Source organism: Leptosomus discolor, chromosome 1 (assembly GCF_034619465.1).
Source record: "Leptosomus discolor isolate bLepDis1 chromosome 1, bLepDis1.hap2, whole genome shotgun sequence".
Classification (NCBI taxonomy): Eukaryota; Metazoa; Chordata; class Aves; order Leptosomiformes; family Leptosomidae; genus Leptosomus; species Leptosomus discolor.
In genome coordinates this window covers 31709789-31725077 of record NC_141391.1, presented here as the reverse complement: position 1 = coordinate 31725077, position 15289 = coordinate 31709789, and the positions used below count along the sequence as shown (strand labels likewise).

The following is a 15289-nucleotide window of genomic DNA, read 5'->3' as shown; positions in this document are numbered from 1 at the left end:
TATTGTAGTCTGAGGAGTTAGTGTGTTAGTGACACAAATATATCACAAAAAAAAAGATGGGGGGAGGAACTGTTAAAAGGACAATCTTTGTCCTTATCCTTACATATTCATGTGGATGGTTATATAGAAAGTGGGCTGCAGAATAAGAAAAAAGCCTTTTTCATGTAAGGCATTGGAGAGAGCTATAGGAGAAGATGTTATCTACAAATATTTCTGGCAAAAGCCTTCAGTTGACATAGCAGATCTTGATAGAATGTATCTTAAGCTTGCTTTCTTTCTGGCGTTTTAAAATGTTGAGATGCTTGATTTAAAAGCATAAACTAACCTTTTAACAGAGTTTTACCAATTATAGAATCATGCCAAACTTGTTAGAAGAACATGGTATATAATAGATATTTCTCTTCTCAGTCAACAGTTAAAATTAGCTTTCTGTGAAATCAAATACTGTTCTATACAGAATGCAGATCAACTGATAATTTATAGCACAACAGTTGCGTAGCGTCTTGCACAGTGTACATAACTTTGATAATGTAGTCTTTTGAATAACGCCTTCAGTGTATCTGCAGGTGCGCTGGCAGAAAGCTCAGCACGAGCCACATTAGAAGCTTTTTGTGTTAGAGTTGATTTTCTGCTATCTGTGTCAGTCTTGAATGAACAAACTTCAGAGATGAGACTTTCATTAAACAAGCGTAGGAAACTATGGGGGTATGTGGTAATGCCATCTCTTCAGAGAAGAATTGCTGGCTGAAATGATTCATAATTTCTGGATAATCAGGGCCTTTTTTTAGAAGTAAAATATATTTATAATGTATGTTTGCTAGTGAATCTCTTTAGAGTTCTTCCCAAAAGAATGTATTTCCTATCCGTATTTTTGAAGGGGGAGGAGGGGGACAGATGGGAGCTGAGAAGTATATGTATCAGTCACAAAGAGTAACCAGTTTTGGAAGAAGACCAAATAAAGATTTTTAGAGGTTCTTGTGAACTCTTGGGCTTTTTTTTTTTTTTTTTTTTTAAGTAAAAAGAGACTGTATTGGGAGTGAGTTAGATAAGAATGCAAGACTGTTGCTTTTCTTACGCAGAAAAGAAATTGTAATCTATGCAGAGCACCATGCAATTTTTCGATTAAAACCACAGTTCTTTCATTAGGTATAATTTCTTCTTATTGGGCATGACTAAAGTACTTGACACTCAAATACTGAGTCATAAGAATACATTTAGTAAGAGTCAAGGTTGTGATAGGAGTAGTTTTAATTTTGTCTGAAAGATGACAAAATCGGCTAAATCACCAGTGGATCCCTTTAACTACCTGTATATTTATGAATTTGTTGAGGGTACATTAAAAAATATCATTTACTGAGTCAGAATGTTCAGGGGTACAATTAAAAGTATGAATTATTGAATCAGTGAGTTAGTTTTGCAGTGCATTAATGTCTTCAAAATTGAATTAACTTGAAATTGCTGGCTTGAATTCAAGATACCAGTGGAAGTTTGTCCACTGAGTAATAGCAGTGGTAGTATAAGTTTAGTGGGTTCAGTGCCCTGAACAACCAGGTTGAGCATCCCCACCAGTGGAAAACTGTTGAAAATGAACAGTTCATCTCGTAGTAAAGATTTTTAAATGTATACGCTGGATAAAGAAACCAAGCCAACAAGTTAAGTACTTTATATGTGTGTGTGTGTATATATATATATATATATATATATATATATATAATCTTTTGCAATTTCTACTGCTGCAGTTGAACTCCCCAAATCTGCAAATTCTAGTCTGAAACTTTTTAGCTTGATTCCTCTTTTCACAAAATCTTACCTGGATTGTGGCAGCATATGTATCAAACTGTTATTTGTCACTGATTTGAGCAGGTTCATAGCTTGTACAGCAAAGACATTTTTTTCTTCTGACAGAGGTAATTTAACCTCAGCAGTTTCGTTAAAGCATTATTGAATTTTATCAGCAGGAAGAAAGCAGATTGAGTAAATTTTTTTTTTTTTTTTTTTAAATAATGCAATAGCATACACTGCAGTTACTGGACTTCTTAAACCTACGATCTATTAGATCTGGCTTACACTTTCCTTCTACTCATCAGGCTGTGATAACTAAAGGGAAAAAGTGCTGTCTGACTGCCCTTACAGGACTCCGTACTATCTACCTGTAAGGGTCTCATTTGGGCCTGAATAAACTAGCCTTTGTAGCCTCTTCAGGATTAGACCTCAGAGTAGGTGGTTTTTTACATTTTGTTTTAATTCTTGATGGGGAGAGCATAGTGAATTGACACTTCCTGTTCTGTTCTGTGTCTGTGCTAACCCATTGTTTCCACACTGAGAACAGCTTAGCCATCAAGTAAAGAGGAAGGTGCAACGCAAGATACATATAAAAGCAGGACAGATTTTCTTCAGAAAGAGAGCTCAGTCCAAAATGATTCTTACAGAAAAGTATCACTGTAATACTTAGCATGTAAGATGGAAATTAGACTTCCTGAAAGGTGGTTTGAAAAGAAAATGGGTAACAAAGTAGAAATGAATCTGCACCAGAAGCAGGAATGGTGGGCCAGGCTCAGTAGGCTACAGAGGTGAGCATTAGTCATTTTGTACATTTCGGAAGACTGCAAAGACTGCAAAATATAAAACAAAATGAAAGAAATTAGACCAGAAGGAGATGTTCTTTTGTCCCTTCGAAATGCATATTGCCATGCAGTTATTACATACCAACAGCACTGATGTTTAGCTCTAGTTACAGACTGACCCACAAGTGCCATAGATGCCACCTGGCTTATTCTCACCAGTGTTCCCCAGCAAGTATTATGGCAAGCATAAGGTGGTTTCTGCCTGCCAAGTCACAGGCACTGGATTATTTATAAGTAGAGTGTGTGTGTGTTTTACTCCCCCCACCCCAGTCCTTTTGCAGTCTACGTATCTGATGTTTCTCATCTTATAAGATGTTAGATTAAAATCCTGACGTAAACTATGACTTGTTAAAACCAGTAAAAAAAAAATTTGCATGTGTTATCCAGCAAACCCAGACCATCCCCTGACCCACAAGCAGCATACTGCATGAGATATCTCTTTTTGTTTTATTTTCCCCCAAGAAGTCAAGGTTCTTTGATTCTGAAGGAAAGAAAAATTAGAAAGTTGAGAAACATTGTCTTAAACTTGAGAGCCATAGGAACAGTTATATAGGATAGAGATTTTGGTACAAAATGTATGGGTCTGTAGTTCTAGTTGTTCCAGCTAGGTGGTTTTTAAGGGTAGAGACAGTATGTACAGTGCTTATTTTGCTTTCAGTTCAAGGAAGTCTTTCTGTTATTTCTCCCCCCCCCACGTCTAGGAAGAGCCATCCAATTTTTGGTTATTTATTACAATTTAATTTCTTTGTTTATTCCAGGATTTCCTTTCTTGGTGCCTCAGTCTCTGGTAATGTTTTCACAGATTCCTGTTTTGTTTAGAAGTCTGAAGTATATCTTAGCCATTTCTTTCAAATGTGGTACCTCCTGTGTAATAGCCGTGTAATTAGTTCATTGTTTAAGGATGTGGTACAAAACAGATTTGTGTTGATAAACGGCTACAATTATTCTGTGCTGACTTCAAGAACCATTGTGGGAGAAGTACATGAATAATGTAGATAAAGTAGATTAGTCTTGGCATCTGTGGGAGATGAGCAGACAGAAAGGGAAGTGATTAGATGAGTAATACTCAGATTTCCATGTCACTGTAAATTAGCATCAGGTAGCTTTTTCATATCTTTGCCCACATGCCTTTGATATACCCAAAGATCAAACAACTTTTGTTCATTTCCCTGTTCATAGCAACTTTTCTTACAGAACATGAGACAGTTAAGATATAAAAATGAATTAAAAATAAACAAGTCTAGTATTTTAGTCTGTCAGGTGTGAAAAATAATCATCTTCAGGGTGCAGGCAAGTGAGCTACTTCACAGAAACTGGTTTATGTGCTACTTCTACCAGATGGTAAGTGTGAGGTAACTGCTCTTCGAGCAGGTCACCAAGGCAAGTAATGCATAGCATAAATAGTATACTCTCTTCAAAGCCTGGGGGAAAAAAATTAATAATAGTAGCCGTTAAAATAGAGAATGAAATGGAAAATAAGCTTTGACATTGCATTTGGCGTGTTCCTTCTAGTAGTGATGTCTGTGGGCTGGAAAAGGTTGTAGGTTACATCCTGCTGGTTTTGGGTGCATCATATAGAATTCCCCTGTGGAAGTGGAAGGTGTTGGTTTCCAAAGTAGACAGCTTTAAGGAAGGAGATCTCTGTGGCGGGAACAAGAGATCTGTATAACAGAAGACACTAGCGTACATCTGTGCAGGATCCACCACCATCTTTGGGATAGAATGTAATTCAGGTTTTTGTTTCGTATCTTTCCCTGTTCTCTGATAGGTGGAATTTGATGAAGAGGTTGAATTTGGTGAAAGCTGTGATCACTACTCTTCTTTCAGAAAAGAATTTCGTAATTCAACTCTTAGTCCTGTGAGAAGTCTCTAATATACCTGAAGTTCCCTTATAGCCCAGTTTCCCTGATCTCACAGCATTCCAGGCTAATAATTAAAGTGTATCTGTGATGGCGGAAGCTCATCTTGAGGACTTTTCAGTATCAAGGTGTACTTTTAGTTTTTGTTTCCCCAGAGGAGCCAGGGAAGATCCTGGTTTCATATGGGTGGGTGTTCACTGTCAAATTTTCTTTCATGTGCCAGTATGAATGACTGAAATATCGTTTGATACAGTAAAGGTGTTCAGCTGAATAGTGTATGATGTGAACACTTCAGTTTTGTTCCCCCAGTGCTCTCCATGAACCTACTTCTAGTAGGCTGAAAATGATGAAAAATAGTTTTTGGAGTTGGGCAAACATTTCTTCTTACTGCTACTGTGTATGAGAAAACACTTGAAATAAAGTCCTGCTGAGGCTGACTAGCACAATACTGGAATCATAAAATCCTTTGATCCTACTTAGGGTTGATTGTTTATTAAGGAGTGAAAATTAATGGCTTGTATCCTCCCTCTTGTGCGGAAGGCGTGGGAGAAGGAGTGCTTCATGGCCCATGAATGGTTACTAAAGGTCGTTCTGTTGATGCAAGGTGTTTGCTGACCGATGGTTTTTTTCCATCTCATGACAGAAATGTTTGGGTGCCTGCATTGGGTTTATGTGGCAAGATTTTCATAACGGAGGCTGCAGGGGTAGTTTCTGTGGGAAGACACCAGAAGCTGCCCCTGTGTCTGTCAGAGCCAGTTCCAGCTGGCTCCAAGATGGACCTGCTGCTGTCCAAAGCTGTCCAGCAATGCTGGTCACACCTCTGTGATAACACAGTTGAGAAAAGATAAAAAAAAATGCTTTCTCACACGGCAGCTGTGCGAGAAAGGAGTGTGAAAAATGTAGAGAGACAGTCCTGCAGACACCAGGGTCTGTGAAGAAGGAAAAGAAGGATGTGCTCCAGGTGCTGCATTCTCCTGCAGCCCATGGAGAAGACCATGGTGAAGCAGGTTGTCCCCCAGCAGTCTGTAGAGGACTCCACGTTGCAGCAGGTGGACATGCACTGAAGGAAGCTGCAACCTGTGGAGATCCCACGCTACAGACTAGGCTCCTGGCAGGACCTGTGGTCCGTGCAGAGGAGCCCATGCTGGGGCAGTCCGTTCCTGAAGGACTTCACCCTGTAGAGAGGACCCATGCCGGAGCAGTTCCTGAAGAACTGCAGCCTGTGGGAAACTCTCTATGTTGGAGAGGTTCCCTTGCTGAAGCAGGGGAAGAGTGAGGAGGAAGGAGTGGCAGAGGCGAAGTGTTTTATGGACTGACCACAACTCCCATTCTCTGTTCCCCTGTGCTACTGGGGAAGGTGAGGGCTGGCGAAGGAGGTAGGAGAGTGAGTGAAGTTGTGTCTGGGAAGAGGGGGATAGAGGGAAAGTTCTCACTGTCCTACTCTGTTATTTATTGGCAATAAATTGATTTCCCCAAGTCGAGTCTGTGTTCCCCATGACACTAATTGATGAGTGATCTCCATGTCCTTACCTTGACCCATGAGCTTTTTCATTGTGTTTTCTCCCTCTCTCCTGCTTAGGAGGGGAAGTGATAGAGCAGCTGGATGGGCACTTGATGGCCAACCAAGATAACTCGTGGCAGTCCCAAATCTGTTCATACCTGCATGGAGATATGTGGGAAGAATCCAGTTGTTTTACAGTATGTTTTTAGGGAGTCTCATGCGCTTCCACACCAGATGCATCATCAGTAGGTAGACAAAGCCCCCTCAGGAACCATTTTTTCTGCCAATCTTAACTCCAAACTGTTGTTGTCCTAAAGAGGAAGAAATACAAGGTAAAGGAGACATTTAAAAGTTTATGTTGCCACCTAAAGGCAGGTGCAATAAGGAGGCAGACTGCTGTATTAACCTTCTCTTTGTTCTTCCAGGCTTATGATACTGTTTTTGAGCATGTTTTTTGCAGAGAAATTTCCTTTGCCTCTTTGGAATTCGAGTGTGCCACAGAGCTAATCATGAGAATATGCTTCTGTTTTGCTACCTCCTTTCCCCACCCTTATTTCACACAGAGGAAGTAGAAGACCCTGAAGTGATGTTTGCTCCAAGTTTTGGTGTCTGGGAGAGCTTGCTTATGCTGTTGGATTGCTTCAGGCTAGTTAGTGCACTACCTGAGAAGCAATGTAGGATGCATGTTTCTTGCACTTGTCTGTGATTTGTTGGGAGGTTACAGGGTGCTGTGGAAAAATAGGCTGTGTATTCCATAATGAGTGATGGATGAACTGGAGTAGATGAGGGTTGTAGAGGTGGAATGAGTTTGCAAGCAGGGTCCTTGTCAAATGTATCATCTAACTTTTAATTCCACTTTTGTCTGAAATAGGCTAAATGTTGCTATTTCTGTAGTACAGAAGGCTCAAGGATACCTCAGATTCTTACATCATCCGAAGGAAGGCTGGGGAAAAATACTTCAATGTGACTATTTGCCTAGTCAATGAGGGGAAGGCTGTCATCTACCTGGACTCTAGTAAAGCCTTTGACGCCGTCTCCCACAGCATTCTCCTAAGAAAGCTGGTGGCTCATGGCCTAGACAGGTGTATGCTAAGGTGGGTTGAAAACTCTGGACGGCCGAGCACAGAGAGTTGTGGTGAATGGAGTTAAATCCAGCTGGCATCTGGTCACAAGCGGTGCCCCCCAGGGCTCAGTTTTGGGACCAGTCTTGTTTAACATCTTTATTGATGATCTGGATGAGGGGATTGAGTGCTCCCTCTGTGAGTTTGCAGATGGCACTAAATTGGGTGGTAGTGTTGATCTGCTCGAGGGCAGGAAGGCTCTGCAGAGGGACCTGGACAGTCTGGATCGATGGGCCGAGGTCCATCGTATGAGGTTTAACAAGGCCAAGTGCCAGGTCCTGCACCTGGGTCACAACAACCCCGTGCAGCGCTACAGGCTTGGGGATGAGTGGCTGGAAAGCTGGCCGGCAGAAAAGGACCTGAGGGTGCTGGTCAACAGGCGGCTGAACATGAGCCAGCAGTGTGCCCAGGTGGCCAAAAAGGCCAACAGCATCCTGGCCTTTATCAGAAGTAGTGTGGCCAGCAGGAGTAGGGAGGTGATCGTGCCCCTGTACTCTGCACTGGTGAGGCCGCACCTTGAATACTGTGTGTGGTTTTGGGCCCCTCACTACAAGACAGACATTGAGGTGCTGGAGTGTGTCCAGAGAAGGGCAACGAAGCTGGTGAGGGGTCTGGAGAACAGGTCTTATGAGGAGCATCTGAGGGAACTGGGGTTGTTTAGGCTGGAGAAGAGGAGGCTGAGAGGAGACCTTATTGCTCTCTACAACTACCTGAAAGGCTTCAAGTTGCGCCAGGGGAGATTTAGATTGCACTTTAGGAAAAATTTCTTTAGTGAAAGAGTGGTTAGACATTGGAACAGGCTACCCAGGGAAGTGGTCACTGTCCCTGGAGGTGTTCAAAAAACATGTAGATGTGGCTCTTTGGGACATGATTTAGTGGGCATGGTGGTTTTGGGTCAGCGGTTGGACTTGTTGATCTCAGAGTTCTATTCCAACTTTATGATTCTATGATTCTATTTCAGAATAGACTTTTTTTTTGTAAGGGCTTGACCCCATTAGCAATCAGTGTGTATACTTGCTTCCTGCAGTAATGATTGCAAGTGAGTAGTCTCATGTGTTTGTTTAGCCTGTACCTGGGGCTAAGCTACAGCAGTTGTTCTATCACCTGATGACCCCTCCCCAGCTGAGGAGAATCAGGAAAAGGAGGGGAGACCTGTAGGTTGAAATGAAAGTAGATTTAATGAAACAGCAGTACTAAATGCCAATATAAAGTATACAAAGTTATACTCAGCCCAGTGAATGTACGATGGTCAAAATAAACAGGAGAGCAGCCCTCTAGAGCAGAACGATGAGCGAGCCCTTCCAGGGATGGCAGCCCTCTAAGAGGAGCCTTCTCCCCCACCCGCTGTCCTCAGCCAGCTTCCCCTTTTATAGGGAGCCTCACGTTTATGGTATAGGATATACCCTTGTTAGCCAGCTAGGGTCAGCTGCCCTGGCTTTTGCCCCTCCAAGCTTAGATCCCTGGCTGGCTTGAAGCTGCCAATGCTTGCATACCACAAGGTTCTATCCTAGTGAAACTAAGACATCTCCTTTTTCATATTTTTAAAACTGTGGTGGGCAGTGGGTTCATAGGAGTGCAGGGGTGGGGTGGTGTAAAGTGTACCTTCCTATTTCTGGCCTTTTTTATACTCGGAGGATGGTCTCTAAAAGAAGGAAACGGTTACAGCAGCCCAGTTACAGGGTGTTGGCCAAGTGTGTGAGATCAGGGCCCCCTCTAGTGGTGACACCTCTGCCAGACTCGACGAGATGCTCTTCTCGGCCTGTTGGGTTCCTTCAGTCTGTTTTTTTTTTTTTTTCCTAAACCCCACACTTAGATCCCCTCTGGTAACAGTGGTGAATGCATACGATAACTAGTACAGTTGTTATTCTGACAAGTAGTAAATTGGGTTCATTCTGACCATCAGTGACGCAGAGAGGACAGCATTGTGTTGTGTATCACTAGCGTTAGCTCTTTAACTTGCCCACGTATTATAATGTGATGTCAGGATGTGGAATAGGGAAGAATCAGAGAACTTGCATACAGTGGTAAAAGAGAAACTTTTAATGTGTTAAATCATAGTAATGATAAGAAAAGTGGATACAAAACTACATTGTATGATCACTTTGAATTTTGCTATACCTGTAGTCTAATCTGAGTTTGCTCATGACTTTCAGGTGAAGATTTTTTATGTTAATTTTTAAATTAACAGTGGGAGACAGATGGAAAAGGAAAATATGCTGAGTGCTCCAAAAAGTAGTGCTTAGCAAGTGTGTGAGACAGCAGAGTAACTTCATAATCTGTTCAAACTATTTTTCTTACAAAGTCTGTACATTTTTATGGCCAGCTGCCTGGGATAGATGCACTTTCTACATGTTTTGAGCCAGTAGCTGTACATCTAGACTTGGTAGTATTGATCAGTGTTTAAATGTTACTGTTTTATGTTATGGCATCAGTAATCATGACTGTCTTGGGAATCAGCATTGGAGCTATGTTTTTTCTCAATCTGTTACAAATTGTAGTTTCAGGATGAAAAACCTTGAGTCCTTGTGCTACTATATGTGTATTTTTTTTTAATATGGAAGCAGAATTGGGTTTACTTTATTGGGCTTTCTTTGTCTTCTGTTACTTGTTCTTCTGTCTGCTAAATAGCTTAAGCAGAAAACATCTCTTAGTGAAGAAATGCCATGCATTCTTTGTGGCGTGCTTGTCATGAACAAACCAGAATGCATTTGATGCCAGAGTCAGTGGAGGTCTTTGCTGCCTCTTTTTTTTGTTTGTGTAGCATCACTGTCGGTAGAAGTTGCTGGCTACAGTGAAAACCAGCTGTACGTCCAGGACATTATTAATAGATACTGGCAGAGAGAGAGGGCAAGTAGTTGAGACAAGATATGCCACTATGGGAGATAATGACAGGTTGTAGGGCATGTTTTAAATGTATATAGCACTTTATAGTTGCGTTACAGTGTTTTCATGACTAATGTATAGCATTTGTCTATAGAATGACGCATTTTCCTGCAATTTAGGGGGAAAAAGTGCACAAAGCCTGGAATGAAGTAGTTGCTCATTAGAGAGCAATGACTATTTGATTCTGATAGATGCAATTACACAGATAATAGATCACTGGCTGCCTTTGCCAAGGCAAGTATGGGTGGAATACAGTGTTGCCAAAGGTCTGAAGGGCACTTCAATAGACATTTCAAAAGTTGTCGGAGATACCATCAATTTGTCACTTCAGTTATCAATGAAGACATACCCAGCTAATACGGAAATACAGACTTCCTAAAAGCCTAATAAAAATATGCATAAATTAGACTATAAAAGGTAAAGCTCCATACAGTTGTGTCATGTCATATATAGACTTCTTTATATATTTCTAACATTGCTATTTGCATAATTTTCCCGTGAAATTTAGGCTCTTACAGTGAATTGCTTAAATTCTCTGTCAAATCCAATTCAGACATCTCATTTGAATACTTTGAATGGTGTCTTAGTGCAAATGCAAATAGCTTCTTCAAAATAATTCCTATCTTTTATTCAGTAAGTACTAAAGACTACAAAAATAGGAGCTTGATGGGCTGGAGTTAAGGTTGTTTGGGTGGCTTTTTTACCTTGCAACTTCTTGATTTCAGAACTCTGTGTCAAATACAGACATTTCTTTTATAAGTGTACACATTAAAATTTCTGCTCAATGGTAAGTGGATGCTTACTTGCACAGTTCCAACTTTTGTCTCTTATAGGTTTGTGTGTTAGAAGTATCACTGTATACTGAATATTTCTATAATCTGCAAATTGTAATTTACTGCTTTTTAATAAACAGCTTCCATTAAAATGCTTGCCTGAGATTTGTGGTGTGGTAGTGCATACACATATTTAATGAGTTACTGATCTGACTTAAAGGCTGAAATTGTTTAGCTCTCCTGTGAATTGTCTGCAATTTTTATTTAACAATGTATTATAGTGTTTTATAATGTATTAATAACTGGAAGGTAGGACGATTGGAGCATTTTGGTAACTTTATTGGGAGAAACATAACTATATGACTTCTACCATTATTCTGGTTATTTTGACAATGCCATTTTGATTTCTGCAGTGGCAGTGTTTTATACTATATATATACACGTATAGTGGCAGTTGATAATCTGCCTGTAAAGCATGAAGCCAGAAAGGGCCTAGTCAGCGGTGGTACGTCATGGTGGTAGACGTGTTCAGAGCTATAGGAACCAAAAGGTTGTACCCTGAGGATGGGGTCAGTTGCCACTAGTGTGACAGCAGCATGGGCCCTGACTGTGCAGCACACCAGTCACCAACCAAAGCTTGGAGTCTCCTGTTAAATGCTTATTTACCAGTCTGAAGTTTTTGCTGTTTATTGTTCGCTCCCAGCTAAGGAAGTGCTTGTTTTGTGTAGTTCCTGTCTAACTTCCAACATAGTAACATTTCTCATACAAAAGCCGTGTCATAGAACCAGAATTGTGCTGACTTTCTTAAAGATCAAGATTCCATCTAGTATTTTTCTGAGCTGGCTTGATTATTTTTTTGTGTTCTGTTACTTTATTTTGGACTTTTAACAAACTTGTTCTTGGCAGGAAAAGATGAAGTGAAGCCAGATGTAATTTGAATGTCACAAATAATGAATGACTAGTATATTTCATTTAAAACAAAAAGCTCACTCCAGCACATGGCTCCATATTTGTTGATATTTGTATCACCTATTTCATAATTGAAATGACAGGAAATCATCATCTAAGGTGAAACCTACCTATACTCTCTTGGCAACCATGAAATACACTTCTGCCATCATAGATTCATTAATTTGTTACATCTACTTTGTGTTACAGTATAAGCAAATTAATCAAAATTCCTTTAAACACCAGCAAATTCCATCCCTCTGTTAATTTCCATTTCTGTAGCAAAAGCTAGTCTGTACAGTAACTTTGTTGTTATTAATTACCCTGAAGTGCTGTTCTTCAAACTAATGAAGAAAGGAGGATGTGTAACTTAGTGATTTGGGAAGTGTAGAGAGTTAAAAAAATTACAGTAGGAAAGTAAAGGTTTGTCAAGTAATTATTTCTGTATTTTAAGAATATTTGCAGAAGTTGTTTAAAATGTTAGTTTCTGTTTTATTCTTTTTCCCTAAATAATGAACCCAAGAAAGCCTTTGCAAAGTATTTGTCAAAAAGTTTGTGAATTGACAGAAACAAGAGACAGAAACAAGATACATGCGTGTTGTTTTTCTCAGTATGTTCAAAAGGTTCTGCAGTTTCATTAAGGCTTAACCCTTGTATTTTACTTTAGAACTTAGTATCAGAGTAAACTCGAAATACATACAGACTAATTGTGAGATGCAGTGATTTGAGGCAAAAGTACCACTCCTATGAAGTAATGTCATAATAATTATGTAAACTTCAGAGGTTTATGTATGCTTTTAAGGTACAGTATAAAATGAAGGTGACTGTTTTCATTTCTGAAGAAATTCACTTTTCTGTATGGAATTTTCAGAGACATCTGAAAGCTGCTGGGCTTCCTTCACAACTACATCATGTTCAGAGGCTCACATTCATTCTAGGATTGACAGAAGACAGTCTCTTTTCTCCTTTTGCTTCCATTTGCTCCCCATTCCAGTGAAGTCTGTTTTTTCACAGAAATTATTGCCACTAGTGGAAAAAAATGTGATGAGCATTCTGTATGTCAGATTGCTTTCCAGTACTCTGTTTCTCAAAGATATTCAGATTTTATATTAATGAGGCCTCTTATCAGTAAATTATAGTGGCAAATTTCTGCTTTCTCTATTAAGTTGTTACAATGGGATTAAAGAAAATGTATCATTTTTATTTCTCTGCCTTATGCTGTGAATAGATTTTTTTTTTTTTTAAAAATTATTATTTTGGAAGCAACAATAGATACAAGTGTTGAAATGATCTTAAAATGTAATAACTAGGCAAAAACAAATAACTGACTTCCTTTGCTGTAAGTTAATTCTTGAATTCCTTTGTTGTGTACTTAGCGGGTCCTATGACCCACAGTCCTGAGGATGACAGGAAGGAATTTGTCTGTCATCATTAGTGGGTTTTTTGTTTGGTCCTTCTTCAGTTTAACAGAGTTAAAGCCCTTGAGAACAAAGGACAGTAATAAAATTTTAAAAGCATTTAAATGTCATAGTAATGTCTGTTGTATGAGCAGGGCCAATCTAGTTATTGTTCCACTTTTTTGAGGTACGAGAGTTTTTCAAGTGTAAGTCAAATGTGGCAACAGTCTCTTTTATTCGATGTGAAGGTAAATGAGAACAGGCATGAAGATGGATTTAAGTTGTCAGGCTGGAATTTTAGTAGCTTGAGAAGAAGTAGCATTTTTGTGTTCCCAGTTTTTGATTTGTTTATCACTTGAGAAGGATCAAAGGAAGGATGAGATGTCAGTCTCCATGTATGACTTAACGCCAGGCAGGTTGTCTCCAGCCTAGGCCCAAAGTTCAGTTCACTCTTCTGGATCTTGCTGCTCCTTCCCCTTTAAGGGAGGAACCAAGAGCAGTATGCATCTGGCAGTGTCACCACAGAACAGCGTGGTTTAAAAGAAAGAGAAGGTTTTCTTTACAATCAAATTGCAAAATATGAAGATCCCCTGCATGATTCAAAAAGGTATAGCATGGCAGTCCTCTCATAATAGCTGGTAACACATAGCGAGGAAGGCGACAGGAGGGCAAACCAGTGGTAGCTTTTTTGAAATGCTGTTAGTAAACAAGTGCTTTCATGATGAATAGAAAACAGTAGAAGATTAAAGCACTAAAACAGAGGAACATTGAAGAGCTTTCTCCCCTTTCGAAATGGTAATAGCATTCACTCAAATAGGGAATGCTTTGGTTTGATGGCAGAAGTGAAGGAAGGAAGAAGCTGAGGTAATGCTGCCATCGAAGCCTGGTAAAAGAAAACAGCAGTTCAAGCATTGCTGTTGTGTAGTGACTTAAAAGTGAATAATTTTGGTTGGGGTGCTCAATTCAACCCATACTGCCATTTGGGTCGGCAGGGCTGCTCTCAGTTCCTGCACTCCTAGGCCATTGCTGCTCTCTTGGTAGGGGATGGAATAATGAAACCAATTTCTTCTTGGAAGCAATGAGGTGAAGGAAGGTGGAAGCTGATAAGGGGAATAGAATGCACTGAATTTCAGCTCGCATTGCAGGAGACAGGAACAAAAATAAAAATTATAAAAACTTCTTACTGCTGATAGTTTTGAACTCAGGCTGTGCCCCTGCGCAGCAAACTGACGAGTCTGGAAATGCAAAGGAAGTTAAAAAGATCTTTAGGCTTTTGCCTGTTTGTTCACAAAAGCGAGGCATTGCTTTATGGCCCTAAAGGGAGGAGTCAGATCATTGGTGCTCTGGAAATGCATGTGCCATGCTTTGGCTGCTTTTCCCTTTATGTAGTTTAAGAAAGTAAGCCTTGAAATAAGCTCTGAAGGATCAGGGAGAAGCTTAAAATAGCAGCAGTAAAGAGGTAAGGAGATGGTTAAGTTCGGTTTTTTCCTTGTATCCTTCCCATCAGACATTTCACTTTTTGCCTAGGTACAGTCCTGTTCATTCCACATAACACAGGTGACCATTCCTCAGGTCAGGTTATCTGTCTGGTGGTATGGGGAGGTGGCATTTGTGCAGTTTCTGGTGATGAGGTGTTGATTCTGCAATGCTGTTTAAACGTTTCTTTGAACCTGATTTGAATGCTGGCATGCATTATTATTTTATGGCTTGAGCTCACATCAGTATTATGATACCTCATTTTTCCTACTTTTCGTACTGGTAGTTAAGGGATAAAGCTCAGTAACATTTCTTCCTGCTTATCTTCCTTGGTGTCTGTGTGCTTAAAATGAGAAATAAAGAATTAATAACTGGTCAAAACTCAAAAGCTTTTCTTCTGTGGGTCCAAGCACTCACTTGAGGGATTGGAATCCATCATTGTTGTCTTGTATGTACTATATCAAATCCATTCCTGAAGGTCTTCATCATTTTTATAGGTAACATTCTTTTATAATTGATTGAGATCTAGGAAATACAGGTCAGTTTGAAGAGTTACCAGAAGAACTTTTTTTTTATTTAAAGAAATTAAAAATATAATCATTGTTGCTTGTTTTCTTTAGACACTTAACACTATTTGCAGATGTCTAGCTGCGTATCAGCTAGATCTTTGGGTGTATTATATGAGGTTTGGAATCTAGACTTGGTTG

The 15289-nt window shown here is 39.9% G+C and overlaps 1 protein-coding gene across 3 annotated transcripts in view; it reads left to right on the top strand.

The window, feature by feature from the left end:
- Positions 1-15289, top strand: part of LRCH1 (leucine rich repeats and calponin homology domain containing 1) — a 125378-nt gene that overhangs the window by 46751 nt on the left and 63338 nt on the right. The window lies entirely within an intron of this gene.